The sequence below is a fragment of the Choloepus didactylus genome, chromosome 9, assembly GCF_015220235.1.
Source record: "Choloepus didactylus isolate mChoDid1 chromosome 9, mChoDid1.pri, whole genome shotgun sequence".
Classification (NCBI taxonomy): Eukaryota; Metazoa; Chordata; class Mammalia; order Pilosa; family Megalonychidae; genus Choloepus; species Choloepus didactylus.
Genome location: NC_051315.1, coordinates 57466312 through 57489640, shown reverse-complemented (window position 1 = coordinate 57489640; position 23329 = coordinate 57466312). Strand labels below are relative to the sequence as shown.

General features: G+C 38.2%; 1 pseudogene; it reads left to right on the top strand.

The window, feature by feature from the left end:
- The first annotated feature begins 236 nt into the window (after positions 1-236).
- On the top strand, positions 237-1001 carry LOC119544822 (annotated as a pseudogene).
- Positions 1002-23329: the final 22328 nt, after the last annotated feature.

Genomic DNA, 23329 nt, shown 5'->3' with positions numbered 1-23329 from the left:
TTCCTCTACATTCCTCTGCACAGAATTTTCCAGCTATCAAGTAGCATTCAAAGGTAGAGTAGAGATGGTTCAAAAGCTTTCCAGGGTGGGCCCGTCTCGGCTGCCTCTCGGGCCTGGTCTCCCTCGGCATCTGACTGTGTACTCTGCTAGCCATCGGGCACTGTGGGGAAATGGGGCAATCGCGTGGTACTCCCAAAATTGTGACATGATATTACCAAAGAAATCAGAAGGCCTATATGAACCCAATAGCAATGGCCAGATCAAAGGGTCCAATCCAGTCTTCACGGCCAATGATACAAGATTATCTGAATTGACCAAGGCCTACCTGGAAAGAAGTAAAAGAGCAACTAGAAAAGAAAAAGAAAGGTTCCAAGGCATTGGCTGAATTTGAAGAAAAAATGAATGAGAACTGGAAGAAAGAACTAGAAAAACACAGGGAGAAATTATTAAGTGGGAATGAGAGCTCAACCAAAAAAAGACAGAGAAAGAAAAAAGAAAAGAAGAAATCTGATAGGTATTCATCATCTTCATCAAGCTCTAATTCTTCCAGCAGTTCTTCAGATTCTGAAGATGAGGATAAGAAACCAGGGAAAAGAAGAAAGAAAAAGAAGAACCATTCACACAGATCTTCAGAAAGTTCCATGTCAGAAACTGAATCAGATAGCAACGATGGTTTAAAAAAAGAAAAAGAAATCAAAGGATTCAACTGAGAAAGAAAAGGACAATAAAGGACTCCGCAAAAAAAGAAAGATGTATCCTGAAGATAAACCTTTATCATCAGAGTCCTTGTCAGAATCTGATTATATTGAGGAGGTACAAGCAAAAAAGAAGAAAAGCAGTGAAGAACGAGAAAAAGCAACAGAAAAAACAAAAAAGAAAAAGAAGCATAAAAAACACAGTAGGAAGAAGAAAAAGAAGGCTGCTAGTTCAAGTCCTGATTCTCCGTAACGTTAAGAAAAATCAGGATTCCCTTAAAGAGAAAGTGCAATGTCTAAGGAAATTTCAGCTGTGGAAATTATGACATATTTACTAAAATGCATGATTTTTCTTATTTTTAGAATTATTCCTGGACTTTCGGTAGCCACTCAGATGCCACTGTGTGAAAGGGCCGTTAATTGTTGCCTGCTGCTTGCAACAAGAACATTACATGGGTAGATACCATTATTATCCCCATTTTCCAGGTAAAGAAACAGAGGCTTAGAGAGTTTCAGGAACCGAATACCACAGTGAGGGATGAAGCTGGACTTAAACTTGGATCTTTTTTTTTTCTCTTTCAGTGCTTAATTAATGGCTCTGGGAGATAATACACTGCAGTCTTACTAGTGGTTTATATATTTAGGGATAAAGTGAATATTTTTGACTATGATTACCTAATTATAAATCAACAGAAATTGAATCTGAATATATCTTTAAGATGGTTTCAGAAATATCCAGACAACTTTAGTTAGCATTTTTGAGGTAGGGATTATATTGATAATCCAAAATCCTGATTCTGTAGATAAATGTATTTTAATTTTTTTTTCCCTTGTGTACTTTTTATTTACCTGGGGAAGGAACCTTTAGGTTGGGGGGAGGGGGTTGCTATCTCTTTAGCTAGCAGAATAGTGTGCCTTTGATTCCCACACATCCTAGTTTTGTGGAGGCAGCAGCCGTGCTTCCTGGGGAGGTCAGAGCTGGACACCAGCAATCTCGCCGTTTGTTGAGCTTAGTGACATCCTTGGACTCTGTCATATGCTGCCTCGAATGAACCAGGGAAATAGCCTTGTGCAGCATGAGATAGCCCCAAAAGCTCTGGAATTTACCTTCACTTCAGTAATTCTGAATATTTTTTAACATTACAATGTGTTATGTCACCTGAATTAATTTTGACTACACTTTGGCTTTGGAAAGAAATCATTTCAAATAAACACTGGTACTTTTTGAACTAGACAGTTAAAAGATTCTAAAATGCATGTTTTGTACTGTTAAGTTTTAACCACTCAGGAAGATTTTATGTAACCAGTACAGTTATTTATTTTTTTTGTATGAATTTTGTTTAGGCTGAAATGTTTAGTTTTTGTTAACTCCTTACTCTTGCTATCTTAAGCTCATTACTGTGTTTAATGGCGCACTTGCCGAGATATTTAGCCATGTAAAAAGCAGGTTTTGATATTTTTCTTTAACAGCTTCATATTGAAACTGAGACTCACCATAAACAAGATGAGTGGCAAAAAAAAAAAAAAAAAAAAAAACTTTCCAAAATTGAAAATCATAAAATAAAAGGAGAGTGATAGGGATGCTTATTAACTAGTTAGAAGAATAAAGAATCAGATTGAGCACCAATTGAGCACAGACACAAAATCAGCAGATCTAGATCTGAGTTCCGGCAGATCCAAGTTTAAGTCCAGCTTCATCACTCAGTGTGGTATTCAGTTCCTGAAACTCTCTCTAAGCCTCTGTTTCTTTACCTGGAAAATGGGGATAATAATGGTATCTACCTGTGTAATGTTCTTGTGAAGGTTAAATGAGCTGTAAAAATGGAAAACGGTTAGCAGAGTGTCCATTACCAAGTGAGCTCCATAAATGTAAATTGCTATGACTATTATTATCTTTTTAAATACACTTATAATCTCACTGGTTTGCCACAAGCTATTTCAGTGGATTGTCATGAGGAATCACATTTTAGCTGAGTTTTAAAAAATTATTATTAAAACATCATTAAATTATAATAAGAAAAATTTGTTTGGACCCTTTAAGAAGACAAAGATAGACTTGAGCACTCAGTGACAATAACTGAGCTTCCTAAGAAAATGTAGCAAATTGGTTACTAGGAAAATTTTTTTTCTCTTTTCTGAGGGAGAAGCAATCATGTGTTAGCCTATCATTTTAGATGTGTGTCATAGTTATGGGTCCTTTATTGTCCAAAGAAAAGGTAGTAAGGTGGGCAGTCAGTCTCACTTTACAAACTAAGACAAAAAAGAAAAAATATTGAACTTGGAGAGAACCTGAAGTTTACAATGGCAATTAACACATCATCTAAAACTGCAAAATAGACAAGTGAATGCTGTGTGGGTTTCAGCCATTCAGTACAGGGAAAATGCAGATGTCACACCCAGAATATAATAACATCAATGGGTTCCTAAAGTAACAAGGAGGGTTATAATTGAATAGAGATTTGTAATACTGGAGTTTACAGGAATTGTACCTGGATGCTTGTTCTCTGTGTTGTTATAGCCCAGTGTTACAACAAATTGCATGGATAAAAAACCAGAGGCCCAGGCCTTACATCCCTATTCCACCACTTAGTACCTGTGTGGCCTTTCTGTACCTAATTTTGCTGGCAACTGAAAAGTGTTCCAAATAAAAATGCTTTCCGTTCAGACCTCAACAAACTATTGGAAACATCAAAAGAAATAATTAGTGTGAATCACAACAAATATTGGTTGTGATTATGCAAAATTTAGTTGTTAGCAGGTAGCTAAACACTCTATATTTTGAAAGGTATATATTTTTAAATACAGTTTTATTGCGATGTATTCACATACCATGTAATCATCCATGGTGTACAATCACCTGTACACAGCACCATGATATGTTGTGCATTCATCACCCCTATCTATTTTTATACATTTTCCTTACACCAGAAAGAACAAAAATAAGAATAAAGAATAAAAGTAAAAAGAACACCCAAATCATCCCCCCATCCCATCCTATTTTTCATTTGAGTTTTGTCCCCATTTTTCTACTCATCCATCCATGAGTGGATAAAAGGAGTGTGATCCACAAGGTTTTCACAATCACACTGTCACCCCTTGTAAGCTACACTGTTATACAATCGTCTTCAAGAGTCAAGGCTACTGGGTTGGAGTTTGATAGTTTCAGGTATTTACTTCTAGCTATTCCAATACATTAAAACCTAAAAAGGGATATCTATATAGTACATAAGAATGCCCACCAAAGTGACCTCTCAACTCCATTTGACATCTCTCAGACTCTGAAACTTTATTTTGTTTCATTTCGCATCCCCCTTTTGGTCAAGAAGATGTTCTCAATCCCATGATGCTGGGTCGATTCATCCCCGGGAGTCATATCCTGCATTGCCAGAGAGATTTACACCCCTGGGAGTCAGGGCCCATGTAGGAGGGAGGGCAGCGAGTTCATAAAAAGTATATTTTTATAGAGAAAGCAAAATCAACTTTATCATAAATTTATTATATATATATATACATATATATGTGTACTCATAAATAACCCTAGCATATGTATTCCTAGCAATAAGTATGTGTAGATACATCTATAAAGTATACACATATATATAGCTACACACACACACACACACACACACACACACACATATGTATATGTAAAACAACCATAGGTTCCAGAAATAGATACCACCTGGTGGTGGTAAACAGTAATACAAGTACATTGCTGAGCTACTACACAAATGTCAGAAAATGTTAAGTAGAGCGGATACTGAGAGCCTTGAGCAGGGGAGGGTTGTTCCAGTTTGCTAATGCTGCCATTTTGCAAAATACCAGAAATGGATTGGCTTTCATAAAGGGGGTTTATTTGGTTACAAAGTTACAGTCTTAAGACCATAAAAAAAGTGTCCAAGGCATAAACATAAGTACACCTTCACTGAAGAATGGCCAATGGCATCCGAAACATTCTGTTGTCTGGGAAGACACATGGCTGGTGTCTTCTTCCTTTGCTCCCAGGTTGTGTTTCAAAATGGCTTTCTACCAGGATGTTTCTCTCTAGGTGTCTGGGGGTATTCTCTTAGTTTCTCCCAGGCAAACTCTGGAGTAGCAAAGTTTACTTTCAGTGGCCATCTTCAAAGTGTCTCTATTGGCTGCAGCTACTCTGAGTTCCTTCTGTCTGTGAGCTCTTTTATAGGACTCCAGTGATCCAATGAGACCCACGCTGAATGGACGGGGTAACACCCCCATGGAAGTTATCCAATCAAAGATCTCACCCACAGCTGATTGAGTCACATCTCCATGGAAACACTCAATCAAAGGATTCCAATCTAATCAACACTAATACATCTGCCCCCACAAGATTGCATTAAAGAACATGGCATTTTGGGGGACATAATACAGCCAGACTGGCACAGGGGGCTTAGACTAAATGATCTGGAATGAAACTTGGCACACCTAGGATTGAATCTAGAAGATGATCCTGGAGTTTTATGTGCCATAAACTACAGAAGCTAGCCACTGCTTGGCTCAGTTGTAGCTAAATTAGGGAATGAAAGTCATGCCTCTTATTTATTTCTTGTCTCAGTTTTCTTGAGCTGCTATGATAAGTACAACAAACTGGCTTTGGCTTAAACAACAGGAATTTATTGGCTCAGTTTCAGTAGCATTCTGGCTGCTGGCAATCCTTAGGCTCCTTGGCTTTCCCATCACATGCTAATGTCTTCTCCTTTCCTTTCCAAGGTCTACTTACTTCCAGCTTCTTACTCTTCCCTGCTGCTTTCTCTCTCTACCTTCTGGGTTCTTCTCTTTATAAGGCCTTCAGTAATGAGATTAAGACCTATCCTGATTTAGTCAGCTACCCCTTAACTAAACACAACATCTTCAAAAGGTTCTATTAACAATGGGTTCATGCCCACAGGAATGGATTAAAATTAAGAACATGTTTTTCTGGGATACATAGCTCAACCTACTGCAATCCTTGATTCCCCAGTGACCAGCACAGTAATCAACAAAAGTTTATTAACTTGTTGTTATTTATTGTTAACAAACAAATAAATAAATAAACAAGGAAGGAAAGAAAATTGAAAAGAAGGGAGAGAGAAGGGGAAGGAGAAAGGCAGGGAGAAACTTAAAAGAAATTTAAACCAACTGTTCTAGTTTGCTAATGCTGCAGAATGCAAAACATCAGAGATGGACTGGCTTTTATAAAAACGGGGTTTATTTGGTTACACAGTTACAGTCTTAAGGCCATAAAGTGTCCAAGGTAACACATCAGTAATCAGGTACCTTCACTGGAGGATGGCCAATGATGTCCAGAAAACCTCTGTTAGGTGGGAAGGCACGTGGCTGGCGTCTGCTCCAAAGTTCTGGTTTCAAAATGGCTTTCTCCCAGGATGTTCCTCTCTAGCAAGCTTGCTCCTCTTCAAAACGTCACTCACAGCTGCACTGAGTTCCTTCTTTTTGAGTCAGCTCATTTATATCGCTCCACTGATCAAGGCCCACCCTGAATAGGTGGAGCCATGCCTCCATGGGAATAACTCATCAGAGTCATCACCCACAGCTGGGTGGGGCACATTCCAAGCAAATCTAATCAGCACCAAAACATCTGCCCCACAAGACTACATTAAAGATAATGGCGTTTGGGGGACATAATACATTCAAACTGGCACACCAACCCGTTCATGTTTTCATTTTCATTGCATTTCTTCTAGTTGCCAATTCAAGTTTCTTTTCAAAAATCCCAGTCTCGTGCCAATGAACTAAGTTGAAATGGGCCAGGCTGAGACAGACGAGGAGAACAATACATAGACTTGTAAGGAAACAAGTCAACCCCAATCCAGAATGCTGGGAAGAGCCCATGGGATAAGGCAAATGAGATCTAAAAATTGAGAGGGTCTGCTGAAGATGGCTAAATTCACAGCTCACTAGTCCCTTCCTGCCTCAGATTATCATCAAAACAACAGCCTTCAAATAGAAGGGTAACTCCTCCAGTCTCACTTGGTTTCCTCCTGCCTTTTGATATGGCATCCCAGCAAAAGTGGGCAAACTTGATGAAATGTCTCCTCTTAAAACCGTAGCATTTATCCCTGGTCTTTCCCCATTTTTTCCTTCCCCAGGAGGTCTCCAGCATGCTGCCAGCAGCACAGCATGCTCAGGGTGTGACTTGTCCATGATTATTTTTTACTGCAATGTGAGGAAATTTGGAAAACAGACTAAAAATGTAACACTGTTGGCTACATTATACTAGCATGATAGACAAATCGAGAACTTGGACTTCAAAGACAGAGTGAATTGATAGAAATTTTTCAACTCATTGGTCAATCCCAGCCATCCATGCAAAAATTGATTTAATTTTCACATTACTGTGATGTAGATATTCCTATTATCCTTACTCTGCAGTCTCCAGAAGAAATGACTCTTCCTTGATGAACATTCAGAAGATACGTATACCTCCAAAAGTGATTTTATATAACAGCTAGAAAAAATCATGAAATGTTTCTTGGAATTCTAAGTAGGAGGCCTCAAATCATAGCCACTATGATAGAGGGGCAGACATACATAAAGCAGAGACAGAACTGCAAATGGAGATGGCTGACTTTTTTTTCTTTAATGCCAGATTTGGGGAAAGAATATATTTAAGATTTCTGATATCTATTCTCTAATTATATTTCGAAAACAATACCCACAAGTACAGTCCTACCCACAAGGCATGAAAATGCCCATTTCATTTCATTACGCATTGCACATTTACAAGTCTTTGCTACTTTGACAAACAAGAAAATTTAAAGTTCTCATTTCTTTGAACATATTCTTACATGTGTCTAAGTATTTCCTCTTCTATATATATATGTATCTATTATTTCTTTTTGTATTTTATAATAAACATACTATTACAAAATAAAACAATGTAATAAAACAAATATAGATTGTTGTTATCCTACATTAGAATCAAGAAATATTATAGCAACAGAATCCATGAAGTAGAGGGCAATTTTGAGAAACTCTGTAGGAGTTCATATGCAAAAGGAAGAAATGAGAGAAAAGTTGAGCCCAAAAAGAACAGAGAATGAAAATCAATCCTAAGAAGTGTAGGTGTTCCATGACTGGATTTAGCAGTGGTGGCAGATTGGGTGGGGGAGACAAGAAGATTTTAAATAAAAGAAATAATCAAAGATGTGTTTTAAGAAAGCCAAGTTGAAATAAAAGGCCTGCATAATATCAAACAAGTCATTTCATTTCCAACCAGAGTTGAGGACCACTGATATAATTAACTCATGTAGTCTTTTTCCATCTGGATCCCTTGTTGAATTCAAAACATTATATTTTATCACAGCTACTTTTTTTTTTTTTTTTTTGCCCGCAATAACATTAGATGGAGAGTGGAGGAAAAATGTTTCCACAAGATTTTTGGAATTCAGTGATTTTAATGGCTTGGCAGAAAGAAATGGGTGACTTGATAAAATATCAATCGATCTCATGGATTTTTAAACAAAGCTCTTTGAGGCATTTTCCCTTTTAAAAGAAACTATCTTCTTGAAAAAAAAATTTAAGCTTTTACTCTAATTGGACTTTAACTTACTATTATTTTTAAATCATGAGGTTTTTTTAAAAATTGGCAATGAAATTAATGAACAGAAACACACTCCAAAAACCCTGATGAATAATTGAATGGGGGTGGGGCCAGATGACAGCAACCATGAGTGACCCAGAGGGAGAAACTTCTGTCTCCTGTGGGATTTTCTGTTAACCTCTGATTAGTAACTAACTCTTCTGTGACTGTACAGCAACTTTCCCTGTAAAAAATAGCCTTACTTTGGAGATTGCCAATTTTTTACAGGAATTTTTTAGCCAAAGGTTGAAACCAAAGGTCAAGGAAGACTAACCTTCTCCTTACCAGGGTCTAAATTAAATCAAATAGTTTGCTTTTATGTTTTGTTCCTTTTATTTTCTGTTTAAGATTGGGGATAGTGAACGGGAAGTTAAGGCTTAAAATGTATGGGGTTCCTGTTTGCGATGACAGATATGTTTTGGTAATGGATGGTGGTGATGGTAGTGCCACACTGTGAACATAATTAATAGCACTGAAATATATATCTGAATGTGGTTAAAAGGGGAAATGTTTGGTTGTATATACGGTAACAGAATAAATTTTTTTAAAAATTCATGGAACTTAACACTACACAAACAATGAACCCTAAGTTAAACCGTGACTATGGTTAATAGTACGATTATAAAAATGTACTTTCATCAATTGTAACAAGTGTTGCACATCAGTGAAAGGTGTTGATAATAGGGTAATATATGGGAATCCTGTATTTTATGCTTGACTGTTCTGTAAACCCACAACTTCTTTAATAATGAAAAGGTTTCACCTTTTACAGGTTGACTTACTTTCTTCTAAATCCCAGCAAAACTCATAAATTATCTCATGGAAATGGAATGCCTCGCCTTCCTGTTACACTCTCTGTTAGCAATAGCACCAATCTAGATTTCTAGATAAAGGAAATATTGTCAAATGACAAATGCCCATGAAGACCTCTCAGCCAGATTATCCAATGGCCCACTCCATGCAGTCCCTTTAGACCCTGACATTTTAGAGTTTTATTATGCTTTTAATAGTGCTTTTTTAATGGGGCCTGAGACTATTTTCTGCTTTTGATAACTTCTTAAGCGATATGCACGTTGTGGTAGTTTTATGGTTCTTCCACCTGCATGAGAAGCTCATCGTATTCAGGCCATCTCTGGGCCTGGACTTTCAAACTCCACCCTCAACTGCCAGTGCCCTGTGCCTGCAACCTCATTCCAGAGTTCACAGACTCTTTGGCTGGGGATTCTGGCACTCTTTGCCCCAAACTCCTAATTCCTTTACACTTCCCACTTTCTAGCCCTCCTCTATTAACCTGAGGACTAGACCCCTCTTGCCTCCCTTCCCCAGACTTTAAGCCAGAAGCACAGTCTGATGGCAAGGTGTATGTTTTCAGGGGTGAGGGTCTCAGGGTCACTTGCTCTGAGCACACTCCCCCAAAGTGGTACCTTTTCAACAATATCCCCCAAGTTAAATGTTAACATGATGGATAAGCCTTAGAAGAAAAGCCTTAAAGGAAGTGAAATATGAAAATTAAGCGTGGCGTTCAGACCATGAGTTGCATAGAGAATGTAGTTGAAAGCTCAGCCGATCCATTCTCCAACAGCACCATCAATCTGGCCCCCTGGCTCTACCCAGGTGGTTAGACCAGGCACAAGCTTTGCCCAGAGCATCTGCATGCCTGGACTTATGGCATCTTCCTGCCCCTCCCTGTTATATTTCATCCTGGTGAACTCCTTCTTCCTATCCAGTTGATAAGTTGTCCATGCCAATCCTCCATTGATCTAGCCTGCCCTCATTCTCCTCATCCTCTTACCACATACCTTATAAAACATAATAATGATTCCAAGTGGTTGACAGTCTGGTTGGGAATCTCCATGAGCTAGAACTAAAAATGAGGGCAGAGGTGGGTATGGCAAGTGTGTCAGTTTGAATATATTGTGTCCCCCAAATGCCATTATCTTTGATGTAATCTTGTGTGGGCAGATGTTATCAGTGTTGATTAGATTGGAATTCTTTGAGTGTTTCTGTGGAGATGCACCCCACCCAGCTGTGGGTGATGACTCTGATTGGATAATTTCCAAGGAGGTGTGGCCCCACCCATTCAGGGTGGGCCTTGATCACGGACACCATGTAAATGAGCTGTCAAACAGAAGGAACTCAGTGCAGCTGAGAGTGACAATTGAAGAGGAATGACAGCCAAGAGGGACACTTTGAAGAAAGCACAGGAGCTGCAGATGAGAGACAGTTTGGAGACAGCCATTGAAAGCAGACTTTTACTCTGGAGAAGCTGAGAGAGGACAAATATCCCAAGTGCAACTAAAAGTGACATTTTTGAGGAACTGCAGCCTAGAGAGGAACATCCTGGGAGAAAGCCATTTTGAAACCAGAACTTTGGAGCAGACGCCAGCCATGTGCCTTCCCAGCTAACAGAGGTTTTCTGGACACCATTGGCCATCCTCCAGTGAAGGTACTCGATTGCTGATGTGTTACCTTGGACACTTTATGGCCTTAAGACTGTAACTGTGTAACCAAATAAACCCCCTTTTATAAAAGCCAATCTGTCTCTGGTGTTTTGCATTCCGGCAGCATTAGCAAACTAAAACAGCAAGGAAGGGTCATTTGGCTCTGATCACCTCTTCACAAAGGTCTCAACTATAGATTTTTAGCCTTATCTTCCATGGTGTCTTCCACAGAGATACGGAGAGGATTAAAAAACAAAGGCATTCATTCAGAACTGTTCATTTCCTTCCCATCACTGGAACAGACTTCCACACTGCACTATGAATGCATATTTTTTTATGATTTGTAATTGTCATGACTAATATGTTGTAATTTGTATTAAAAACATTTTAATACTTAAAATACGATTCTTGTTAAGTGTATTTTGGCATTTCATTATTTTTTAATGCACCAGATCTTCAAAAAAGTAAAAGTGTCCCAAACTTCTTTTGGCTTCTGAGATGCTCTAAAATTGTGTGACAATATGTAATAAATGCTAAATTGCATCACCTGCTAGTAATACTCAGGCTTTGAAGTTAGCATGGACTGCATTGCACAAGAAGACTTTCCCATGCCGTGGACTTCAGTCCTTCCCTCTTTTGCCATTATTATGCTGTACCAGAGCATTTTACCTTTTTGGTATCTTACACAGAAAGAGTGCAGTAATTCATTGCCAAGAACATCTTGCCTAAGTCTCAAGGGAGCTGACACCTCTTGCTTCATTTGTTATTTACTTTCCCTGCTCACTAATGCAATACGTCCATGCTCTGCCAAATGGAGGAGTTTGAGGGGCTGTAGGGAGGAGTGTCTAGAGAAAACCGGTCTCCAATTTCTCTCCTATGCCTCAACCCCACAGGCATCAGGCCTTTCTAAAGGAACTCTGGGAATTCTCCAGAATGAGCTTGGTTTCTGAACTCTCTCTTCTATTTTCCTTTCCATATCTAAACAGCCCTGTTCAGAAAAATGACCTGTCTGTTCGAATCAGGGACCTTTCAAAAAGAGAATTCTAAGGACACTTTGGTCATTTGGCCTACTTGTTTATATTATGTGAGCAGAAATTTACAAGTACTATTTTTTATTGTGCTTAATATTGAGAGGTTCAAAGGAGAAAAATTATATAGAGTAATATAGCAAATAACTTATTTGGCCATTCTGAATTAGCCATGTTAATATTTACATCACTGGCTCTCAATCTTTTGTTTATTTAAAGAATACTACACTACAGGTAAAGGCAAGTGTTCTTTTAAGCCTGTCCCCAGGATTACCACCCTCCCTGCCAGGCCGATCTCTTCTATTGTGTTTGAAGTATTGGTTGTTTCCTTCCAGTCTATTCTAAAATAGTTTTGCATTCATCTACATGTAGTTTCACATATATCTTCATACAAGTATAGGTTTACATATATTTGTGCACACATATATAATATGCCTATGCATTTACATGCTATGCACATGTAAAAGATAAAAATAATATACATGTAACAATGGGCTTTTTGATATATGGTTAATATACATACATGACATCATACTGTATGTTTTAATCTATATTATGCTTTTCTCTTTCAACATTGGTTTTGAGATCTATTCATGTTGATATTTATAGATCTGAAGATCTTTTAACTGCTACTGAGTATTGAATTGAATGGATACAATACATTTTATTCAACCATTCCCTTATTGATGAGCTTTAAGGTCAGGATATCTACTAATATAAACAATGCCTCTATGAATGTCCCTGATGTAGCTCCATTTTGCTAATACGGGTGTCTTTCTAGAGTGTGTACAGAGATGAGGAATTAGTGGATCACAGGTTATTAATATTTTCAGTTTTACTAGATAATGCCATGTTATTCTCCAAAGTGAGAGGAAGTTTTCTCTCTATCATGACCAATAATGGTATTTCCAGAGTTTGAAATTTTGCTATTATAATAAAAATGGTATATAAAATGGCATCTCAGAGTTATTTTAATTTACATGTTGCTGATATTAATGAGGTTGGGTGTCATTTCACGAATCTATTAGCTATGTGAACTTCCTCTTCTATGAATTGCCTGTTCATATCCTTTGTCTTTTTTTCTATTGAGTTGTCTTTTTTTATTAATTTGTAGCTCTAGATATAACCTAAATATTGATCCTTTGCTAGTTATTGCACTGAAAAGACTTTTCCCAATTGCTTCTCTTTTAACTTTGTTCATAGTATCTTTTACTGTGTAGAAATTTGAGCTTTAATGTAGTCAAATTTATTGTATTTTTTCTTTGGGTTGATGATTTGAAAAATCATCTTTAAGAAATCCTCCTGGAACTGCTATATATCTGTTTTAGTTTGCTAATGTTGCCAAATGCAAAACACTGGAAATGGATTGGCTTTTATATAGGGGGTTTATTTGGTTGCAAAGTTACAGTCTTAAGGCCAGAAAGTGTCCAAGGTAACAACACATCAACAATCAGGTACCTTCACTGGAGGATGGCCAATGGTGTCTGGAAAACCTCTGTTAGCTGGGAGGGCACATGGCTGGTGTCTCCTGCAAAGTTCTGGTTTCAAAATGGCTTTCTCCCAGGACGTTCCTCTCTAGGCTGCAGTTCCTCAAAAATGTCACTCTTAGTTGCCCTTGGGGTATTTTTCCTCTCTTAGCTTCTCCAGAGCAAGAGTCTGCTTTCAAGTGCCATCTTCAAACTGCCTCTCATCTGCAGCTCCTGTGCTTTCTTCAAAGTGTCCCTCTTGGCTGTAGCTCCTCTTCCAAGTGTCACTCACAGCTGCACTTCAAAACGTCACTCACAGCTGCACTGAGTTCCTTCTGTTTGTCAGCTCATTTATATGGCTCCAGTAATTTAATTCAGACTCACCCTGAATGGGCGGGCCAACACCACCATGGAAATTATCTAATCAGAGTCATCACCCACAGTTGGGTGGGGCACATCTCCACAGAAACACTCAAATAATTACAATCTAACACTGATAGGTCTGCCCACACAAGATTACATCAAAGATAATGGTGTTTGGGGGGACATAATACATTGAAACTGGCACAATATCCTATTCAAAAATTGCCTTAGCTTTTCATGTACTTTGACTTCTTTATATGAATTTTGGAGTCAGATTGTCAAGTTTGTTGAAAAATCATTTTATAATATTTACTAGACTATTGATTAATTATTATTAATTGTTAACTTGAGGAGATATTTTAATAATAGGGTATCTTCTGATCCTTGGATGTAATTTTTATTTATTCAAGTTTTTGTATTATTCCCTTCAACAAAGTTTACAATTTCTCTATAAAAATATAACTTTTGAAAATTTAACTTCTTGATATTTTATATTTGTGCTGGTTTTGTGAATGAGAGCTTTCTTCCTCATATTTTTATTGGCTTATCACTTGGTATGAAAAATACAATTACTATCTTTCATGTTGATCTTTTATCTTACTGAAAAAATTATGCTGAATTCTCTAACTCATTCAAGTAGTTTTTCCATTGATTGCCTCAAATTTTGATAAGATTATTATATCATCTGCAAATTTTGACAGTTTTGTCCCTTCCTTTCTATGGAAGACAATGTAATTAACATTTCAACTTCCAAGCCACAACAGATTGAATAATATTTAGTCTACTGATACATTCCCTAATCCTTACATTGCTTATTTCTTTTCTTATTGCCCTGACAGGAACTTTGGGGCAGTATTGAGTACTTGTGGTCTCCTGACTTTAAGGGAAATGTTTTTTAAAGGTTTATCATTGCATATATTTGCTGAAGGATATTTAAAAATATCCTTTTCATTAGGTTAAAGAACTCCCTTATTTTCTTAATTTGCTAAGAATTTTTTCATGAATAAGCATTTTGTTTTAGAGAAAGCTTTTGCTGTAGCCATTGAAATCATCATTTTTTTCTTTATCTTTTAATGTGATGAATTACCTTGACAGATTTTCTTTTCTTTTATTTCAAGAATATTCACACTTTATCACTAACACATTTTCAATTCAATTTGCTCATAATTTATTTAGAAAGTTTGCCCTATATCATTAGGTTGTGTATTGGTTTGTTCATTTGTTCATTCATTTGTTTATTTATTATGTATTTATGAAGTTAAAAGTAGTGCCTAGCCAACGTGGAATATGACTCCCGGGGAGGAATGTAGACCCGGCATTGTGGGATGGAGAACATCTTCTTGACCAAAAGGGAAATGAAATAAGCTTCAGTGGCAGAGAGATTCCAAAAGAAGCCAAGATGTCACTCTGGTGGGCGCTCTTACACACAATATAGACAACCGTTTTTAGGTTCTAATGAGTTGGGGTAGCTGGCGGTAGATACCTGCAACTATCAAACTACAACCTGGAACCCATGAATCTTGAAGATGATTGTATAAAAATGTAGCTTATGAGGGTGACAATGTGATTGGGAAAGCCGTATGGACCACACTCCCCTTTGTCTAGTTTATGGATGGATGAGTAGAAAAATGGGGGAAGGAAAAAAAACAAACAAACAAACAAAGGCACCCAGTGTTCTTTTTTACTTTAATTGCTCTTTTTCACTTTAGTTATTATTCTTGTTATTTTTGTGTGTGTGCTAATGAAGGTGTCAGGGATTGATTTAGGTGATGAATGTACAACTATGTAATTGTACTGTGAACAATCGAATGTACGATTTGTTTTGTATGACTGCATGGTATGTGAATATATCTCAATAAAATGAAAATTAAAAAAATAAATAAATAAATAAAATAAAATCCCAGGCCCTAACCTGTGCTTAGTATGTAGTAGACATTTAAAAAAATTTGTGGAAAAAATAAATGAGTAAATGAATATCATTTTGAAAGCTGGTGATGTATTAGTGTCTTTCTCTGTTTAAAACATATGCCATGCAGATACAACAAGTCAATCTGCATTACAAGGCTGTCTTTCCCAAAGTATCTGCACCTGCCTGAACTGACATGCCAAAGTATTTCTTTGAAGTCCTTAATACTGGATAAATTCTTTTCTGTATCCAGGGCACCAGCAAATCAGAAAAAAATGAGGGAAGTTTCTAAAATTAGAAATTAAGTTAAATATTCTACCCAATAGGTATTTCTTCACAGTTTTCACACAGTTACAGGCTTCAACACACCCCAAACACCAAAGCATAGTTAAGCAACAGATCGATTGCCCAGAGTCATCAAGAGCTAAGATAAGGTGTGCCAAAGGACAGTTCTGGATGGGGAACTCCAGATCTCTGGGGATTTCGATAGCCAAACGCAGGGAGGCCGTTGGCCTTTCACATCCCAGCTACTTGAAAGGTCCCCAGGAACTCTGTGAACAGAAGTAGACAGTTTCTATTTCTCTGATCCCCTTCTTCTCCAGAGCTTCCTAATTAGCAACACAGTTGTTGAAGAATAGGGTAGTTCAAGCAGAATGTATAATAATTGACTAAAGGTAATCTCATTCTTTACCATCAATTATATCTCAAGAAGGTTCTAGGAATTTGTCAGGGCAGTTTCTCTTTCTGATTTCTTGAAAGTATAGATCTCATATTTAACAAAAGAAATAACCACCACTTGCCTGTAGTGACATTTTTTAAAATTAATTAATTAATTTTCCTTTATTATATTTACATCCAAAAATAATTTGAGATGCTTGCTGATTTGTTTGAGCTAATTATTAGGTTACCAACAGTGGTTAAATTTATTAAATACACTGTTTAAGAGCACAGTGGTCAAAGTAAGTCAATTTTACAATTTTGCTACATAGAATTTTTGGATTAGAAAATTCAACCATTGTATTTGCTTCAAAAAATTTAGAAGAGGGACTTGAACAGATATTTGTACACCAATGTTCAAACAGCATTATTCACAATAACCAAAAGGTAGAAACAATCCAAGTGTCCATCAACAGATGAACAGATAAACAAAATGTGGTATATGTATAAATGCATGTGTGTACGTATATGTGTGGAATATTATTCAGCCAGAAAAAGGAATGAAGTTCTGGTACATGCTACAACATGGGTAACCTTAAAAACATTATGTTGAATGAAATAATCCACACTCTAAAGGATAAATATTGTGTGCTTCCACTTACATGAAATGTCTAGAAGAAACAGATTTATAGAGACAAAAAGTAAATTAGAGGTTACCAGGGGCCAGTGGGGATGGGGAAATGGAGAGTTGTCACTTAATGGTACCGAGTTTCTGTTGGGGTGATTAAAAAGTTTTGATAATGGATGGTGGTGATAGTAGCCTAACACTGTGAATGTAATTAATACCACTGAACTGTACACTTAAAAATGGTTAAAATGGGAAATCTTGTGTGTGTGTATATATATATAATATTTTTAAATTCACCCATTGAATATGACTCATTGAGAATTTGTGTTGAAAATCATTCTAGGTATACAAGACAAATATATTCCCTGCCATCATGGCATCTATAGACTAGTATTATATTAATATATTATATATATATTAATATTTTATTGTATTGTTATATCATAGAATACCCATGTAGTTTTGTATCATATCAATTTAGTTAAGCCAGAACTGTATTTCCCATTACTCCCTTCCCTGTATGGAACTATTTAGTATGGCTTCAAGAAACATCATTGTCAGATTTGAAAGGCGGAGATTTGGAAGTGCAGTGGCAGCTCTGAAAGTTGGTGTAGGACACCAGGCACTACAGCTACTCACACACATTGTCACTGATCTGCTAGCTCACCTTGCTGGTGTCAGCTAGCAGCCAGGCTCACACTTCCTGCAGCTACTGCCAAATCTCCTCCTTCAGCTCTGAGTCTTAGGCCAAATATATGTGCAGCTCCATGGTGAAAGACATCAGCTTCTATGTGTCTCCCACATCATCATGGTTGGAGGTGGCAAGAGATGGAGGTGGGCTCCATGTTGTCCTCATGCAGTCCTGTTTGCCTTTGCTCTCCCCATTTCATGCCTAGAGTTTTTTTCTGGACTGCCATTCCCGCTGACCTATAGAGAATTAGGGCCCACCCCCAGAGACCAGGCAACAGCTTCCCATAGAATGCTTCATCCACACCCACAGTTGCATAAGGTCTAAGCCCTATAATAAATCTCCCTTTTGATATTGCTCAGGGTGGTTTTATGTCTTTGATCAAATCTTACTGATACAAGGAGATAGTCATTGATCAACAAATCCCGCAATGTACTATACAATTACCAATTGTATTAAGGGATTTGAAGGAAGAGTATACACTGTGTTAAGAGGATATAATATGATGCCTTAATTTAGATTGGGTAGAGGGATGTCGGGAAGCCCCTTTGAAGAAGTAACATTTTAGCTGAGACCTGGAGTTTGAGTAGACATTAGCCAGGTCAAGTGTTAAGAGTTAGACAAGAGGAGCAGCAGTGTGTGAGAGCTCTGAGGGCTGTCGCGTTGGAGGAACTGAAAGATGCCAAAGCTGAGGGAAGGAGGAGGAGAGTGGTGGAGAGGGACAGGCCACCAGGGCTCTGTATTCCAGTTCAGGGGGGACATGACAGGAGCAGTTTTCTGCTTTTAAAATATTGATCTGGCTGCTATATAAAGAAAGTGCTCATCTATATACTTTAAAATGATCATTTTATTATTCAGATTAAGCATTTTCTATAATGGAGTTTAAAATTCAGCACTTACCTGTCTCTTGAAATAAAAATTACATGTCAAAACTCACAGCACACAGAAAAAAAAGATCTGTCCCCAGGCTACTCAAAGGCTGACCATCAGAATGTGTGGACGGTGGCTTAATTGTCATTCTTGATGGATCGTGTTGTAATATCATAGATGCCTGTGCCTTCACACTGTTGGCAAAGTCATTGAGACTTCGAAATAAGGAAGGAAAACCCTACAACATCAAGACTGTGACTCCGACAATAGTCTAGAGAAAGAAGACTATTTGAACCCAAGTTTAAAAACCTGTAGGCCTGGGGGCAAGATGGCAGACTGGTGAGCTGTAAGTTTTAGTTACTCCTCCAGGAAAGTAGGTAAAAAGCCAGGAACTGCGTGGACTGGACACCACAGAGCAATCTGTCTTTGGGCATACTTCATACAACACTCATGAAAACGTGGAACTGCTGAGATCAGCGAAATCTGTAAGTTTTTGCGGCCAGGGGACCCGCGCCCCTCCCTGCCAGGCTCAGTCCCGGGGGAGGAGGGGCTGTCAGCTCCGGGAAGGAGAAGGGAGAACTGCAGTGGCTGCTCTTATCGAAAACTCATTCTACTGATTCAAACTCCAACCATAGATAGACTGAGACCAGACACCAGAGACTCTGAGAGCAGCCAGCCCAGCAGAGAGGAGACAGGCATAGAAAAAAAACAACACGAAAAACTCCAAAATAAAAGCAGAGGATTTTTGGAGTTCTGGTGAACACAGAAAGGGGAAGGGCGGAGCTCAGGCCTTGAGGCGCATATGCAAATCCCGAAGCAAAGCTGATCTCTCTGCCCTGTGCACCTTTCCTTAATGGCCCTGGTTGCTTTGTCTATTAGCATTTCAATAACCCATTAGATCTGCGAGGAGGGCCGGTTATTTTTTTTTTTTTTTTTTAAATCCTTTTTGCTTTTTCTAAAACAATTACTCTAAGAAGCTCAATACAGAAAGCTTCAAAGAATTGCAATTTGGGCACGTCAAGTCAAGAGCAGAACTAAGAGAGCTCTGAGACAAAAGGCAATAATCCAGTGGCTGAGAAAATTCACTAAACAACACAACTTCCCAAGAAAAGGGGGGTGTCCGCTCACAGCCACCATCCTGGTGGACAGGAAACACTCCTGCCCATCGCCAGCCCCATAGCCCAGAGCTGCCCCACACAACCCAGTGTGACGGAAGTGCTTCAAATAACAGACACACACCACAAAACTGGGCGTGGACATTAGCCTTCCCTGCAACCTCAGCTGAATGTCCCAGAGCTAGGAAGGTGGAGCAGTGTGAATTAACAAAGCCCCATTCAGCCATTATTTGAGCAGACTGGGAGCCTCCCTACACAGCCCAGCAGCCCAGAACTGCCCTGGGGGGACGGCACTCACCTGTGACATAGCACAGTTATCCCTCAACAGAGGACCCGGGGTGCACAGCCTGGAAGAGGGGCCCACTTGCAAGTCTCAGGAGCCATACGCCAATACCAAAGACTTGTGGGTCAGTGGCAGAGACAAACTGTGGCAGGACTGAACTGAAGGATTAGACTATTGCAGCAGCTTTAAAACTCTAGGATCATCAGGGAGATTTGATTGTTAGGGCCACACCCCCTCCCCGACTGCACAGAAACACGCCCCACATACAGGGCAGGCAACACCAACTACACACGCAAGCTTGGTACACCAATTGGGCTCCACAAGACTCACTCCCCCACTCACCAAAAAGGCTAAGCAGGAGAGATCTGGCTTGTGGAGAACAGGTGGCTCGTGGACGCCACCTGCTGGTTAGTTAGAGAAAGTGTACTCCACGAAGCTGTAGATCTGATAAATTAGAGATAAGGACTTCAATAGGTCTACAAACCCTAAAAGAACCCTATCAAGTTCAGCAAATGCCACGAGGCCAAAAACAACAGAAAATTATAAAGCATATGAAAAAAACAGACGATATGGATAACCCAAGCCCAAGCACCCAAATCAAAAGACCAGAAGAGACACAGCACCTAGAGCAGCTACTCAAAGAACTAAAGATGAACATTGAGACCATAGTACGGGATATGAAGGAAATCAAGAAGACCCTAGAAGAGCATAAAGAAGACATTGCAAGACTAAATAAAAAAATGGATGATCTTATGGAAATTAAAGAAACTGTTGACCAAATTAAAAAGATTCTGGACACTCATAGTACAAGACTAGAGGAAGTTGAACAACGAATCAGTGACCTGGAAGATGACAGAATGGAAAATGAAAGCATAAAAGAAAGAATGGGGAAAAAAATTGAAAAACTCGAAATGGACCTCAGGGATATGATAGATAATATGAAACATCCGAATATAAGACTCATTGGTGTCCCAGAAGGGGAAGAAAAGGGTAAAGGTCTAGGAAGAGTATTCAAAGAAATTGTTGGGGAAAATTTCCCAAATCTGCTAAACAACATAAATACACAAATCATAAATGCTCAGCAAACTCCAAATAGAATAAATCCAAATAAACCCACTCCGAGACATATACTGATCACACTGTCAAACACAGAAGAGAAGGAGCAAGTTCTGAAAGCAGCAAGAGAAAAGCAATTCACCACATACAAAGGAAACAGCATAAGACTAAGTAGTGACTACTCAGCAGCCACCATGGAGGCAAGAAGGCAGTGGCATGATATATTTAAAATTCTGAGTGAGAGGAATTTCCAGCCAAGAATACTTTATCCAGCAAAGCTCTCCTTCAAATTTGAGGGAGAGCTTAAATTTTTCACAGACAAAGAAATGCTGAGAGAATTTGCTAACAAGAGACCTGCCCTACTGGAGATACTAAAGGGAGCCCTACAGACAGAGAAACAAAGACACGACAGAGAGACTTGGAGAAAGGTTCAGTACTAAAGAGATTCGGTATGGGTACAATAAAGGATATTAATAGAGAGAGGGAAAAATATGGCAAACATAATCCAAAGGATAAGATGGCCGATTCAAGAAATGCCTTCACGGTTTTAACGTTGAATGTAAATGGATTAAACTCCCCAATTAAAAGATATAGATTCGCAGAATGGATCAAAAAAATGAACCATCAATATGTTGCATACAAGAGACTCATCTTAGACACAGGGACACAAAGAAACTGAAAGTGAAAGGATGGAAAAAAATATTTCATGCAAGCTACAACCAAAAGAAAGCAGGTGTAGCAATATTAATCTCAGATAAAATAGACTTCAAATGCAGGGATGTTTTGAGAGACAAAGAAGGCCACTACATACTAATAAAAGGGGCAATTCAGCAAGAAGAAATAACAATCGTAAATGTCTATGCACCCAATCAAGGTGCCACAAAATACATGAGAGAAACACTGGCAAAACTAAAGGAAGCAATTGATGTTTCCACAATAATTGTGGGAGACTTCAACACATCACTCTCTCCTATAGATAGATCAACCAGACAGAAGACCAATAAGGAAATTGAAAACCTAAACAATCTGATAAATGAATTAGATTTAACAGACATATACAGGACATTACATCCCAAATCACCAGGATACACATACTTTTCTAGTGCTCACGGAACTTTCTCCAGAATAGATCATATGCTGGGACATAAAACAAGCCTCAATAAATTTAAAAAGATTGAAATTATTCAAAGCACATTCTCTGACCACAATGGAATACAATTAGAAGTCAATAACCATCAGAGACTTAGAAAATTCACAAATAACTGGAGGTTAAACAACACACTCCTAAACAATCAGTGGGTTAAAGAAGAAATAGCAAGAGAAATTGCTAAATATATAGAGACGAATGAAAATGAGAACACAACATACCAAAACCTATGGGATGCAGCAAAAGCAGTGCTAAGGGGGAAATTTATAGCACTAAACGCATATATTAAAAAGGAAGAAAGAGCCAAAATCAAAGAACTAATGGATCAACTGAAGAAGCTAGAAAATGAACAGCAAACCAATCCTAAACCAAGTAGAAGAAAAGAAATAACAAGGATTAAAGCAGAAATAAATGACATAGAGAACAAAAAAACAATAGAGAGGATAAATATCACCAAAAGTTGGTTCTTTGAGAAGATCAACAAGATTGACAAGCCCCTAGCTAGACTGACAAAATCAAAAAGAGAGAAGACCCATATAAACAAAATAATGAATGAAAAAGGTGACATAACTGCAGATCCTGAAGAAATTAAAAAAATTATAAGAGGATATTATGAACAACTGTATGGCAACAAACTGGATAATGTAGAAGAAATGGACAATTTCCTGGAAACATATGAACAACCTAGACTGACCAGAGAAGAAATAGAAGACCTCAACCAACCCATCACAAGCAAAGAGATCCAATCAGTCATCAAAAATCTTCCCACAAATAAATGCCCAGGGCCAGATGGCTTCACAGGGGAATTCTACCAAACTTTCCAGAAAGAACTGACACCAATCTTACTCAAACTCTTTCAAAACATTGAAAAAAATGGAACACTACCTAACTCATTTTATGAAGCTAACATCAATCTAATACCAAAACCAGGCAAAGATGCTACAAAAAAGGAAAACTACCGGCCAATCTCCCTAACGAATATAGATGCAAAAATCCTCAACAAAATACTTGCAAATCGAATCCAAAGACACATTAAAAAAATCATACACCATGACCAAGTGGGGTTCATTCCAGGCATGCAAGGATGGTTCAACATAAGAAAAACAATCAATGTATTACAACACATTAAAGACTCGAAAGGGAAAAATCAATTGATCATCTCAATAGATGCTGAAAAAGCATTTGACAAAATCCAACATCCGTTTTTGATAAAAACACTTCAAAAGGTAGGAATTGAAGGAAACTTCCTCAACATGATAAAGAGCACATATGAAAAACCCACAGCCAGCATAGTACTCAATGGTGAGAGACTGAAAGCCTTCCCTCTAAGATCAGGAACAAGACAAGGATGCCCGCTGTCACCACTGTTATTCAACATTGTGCTGGAAG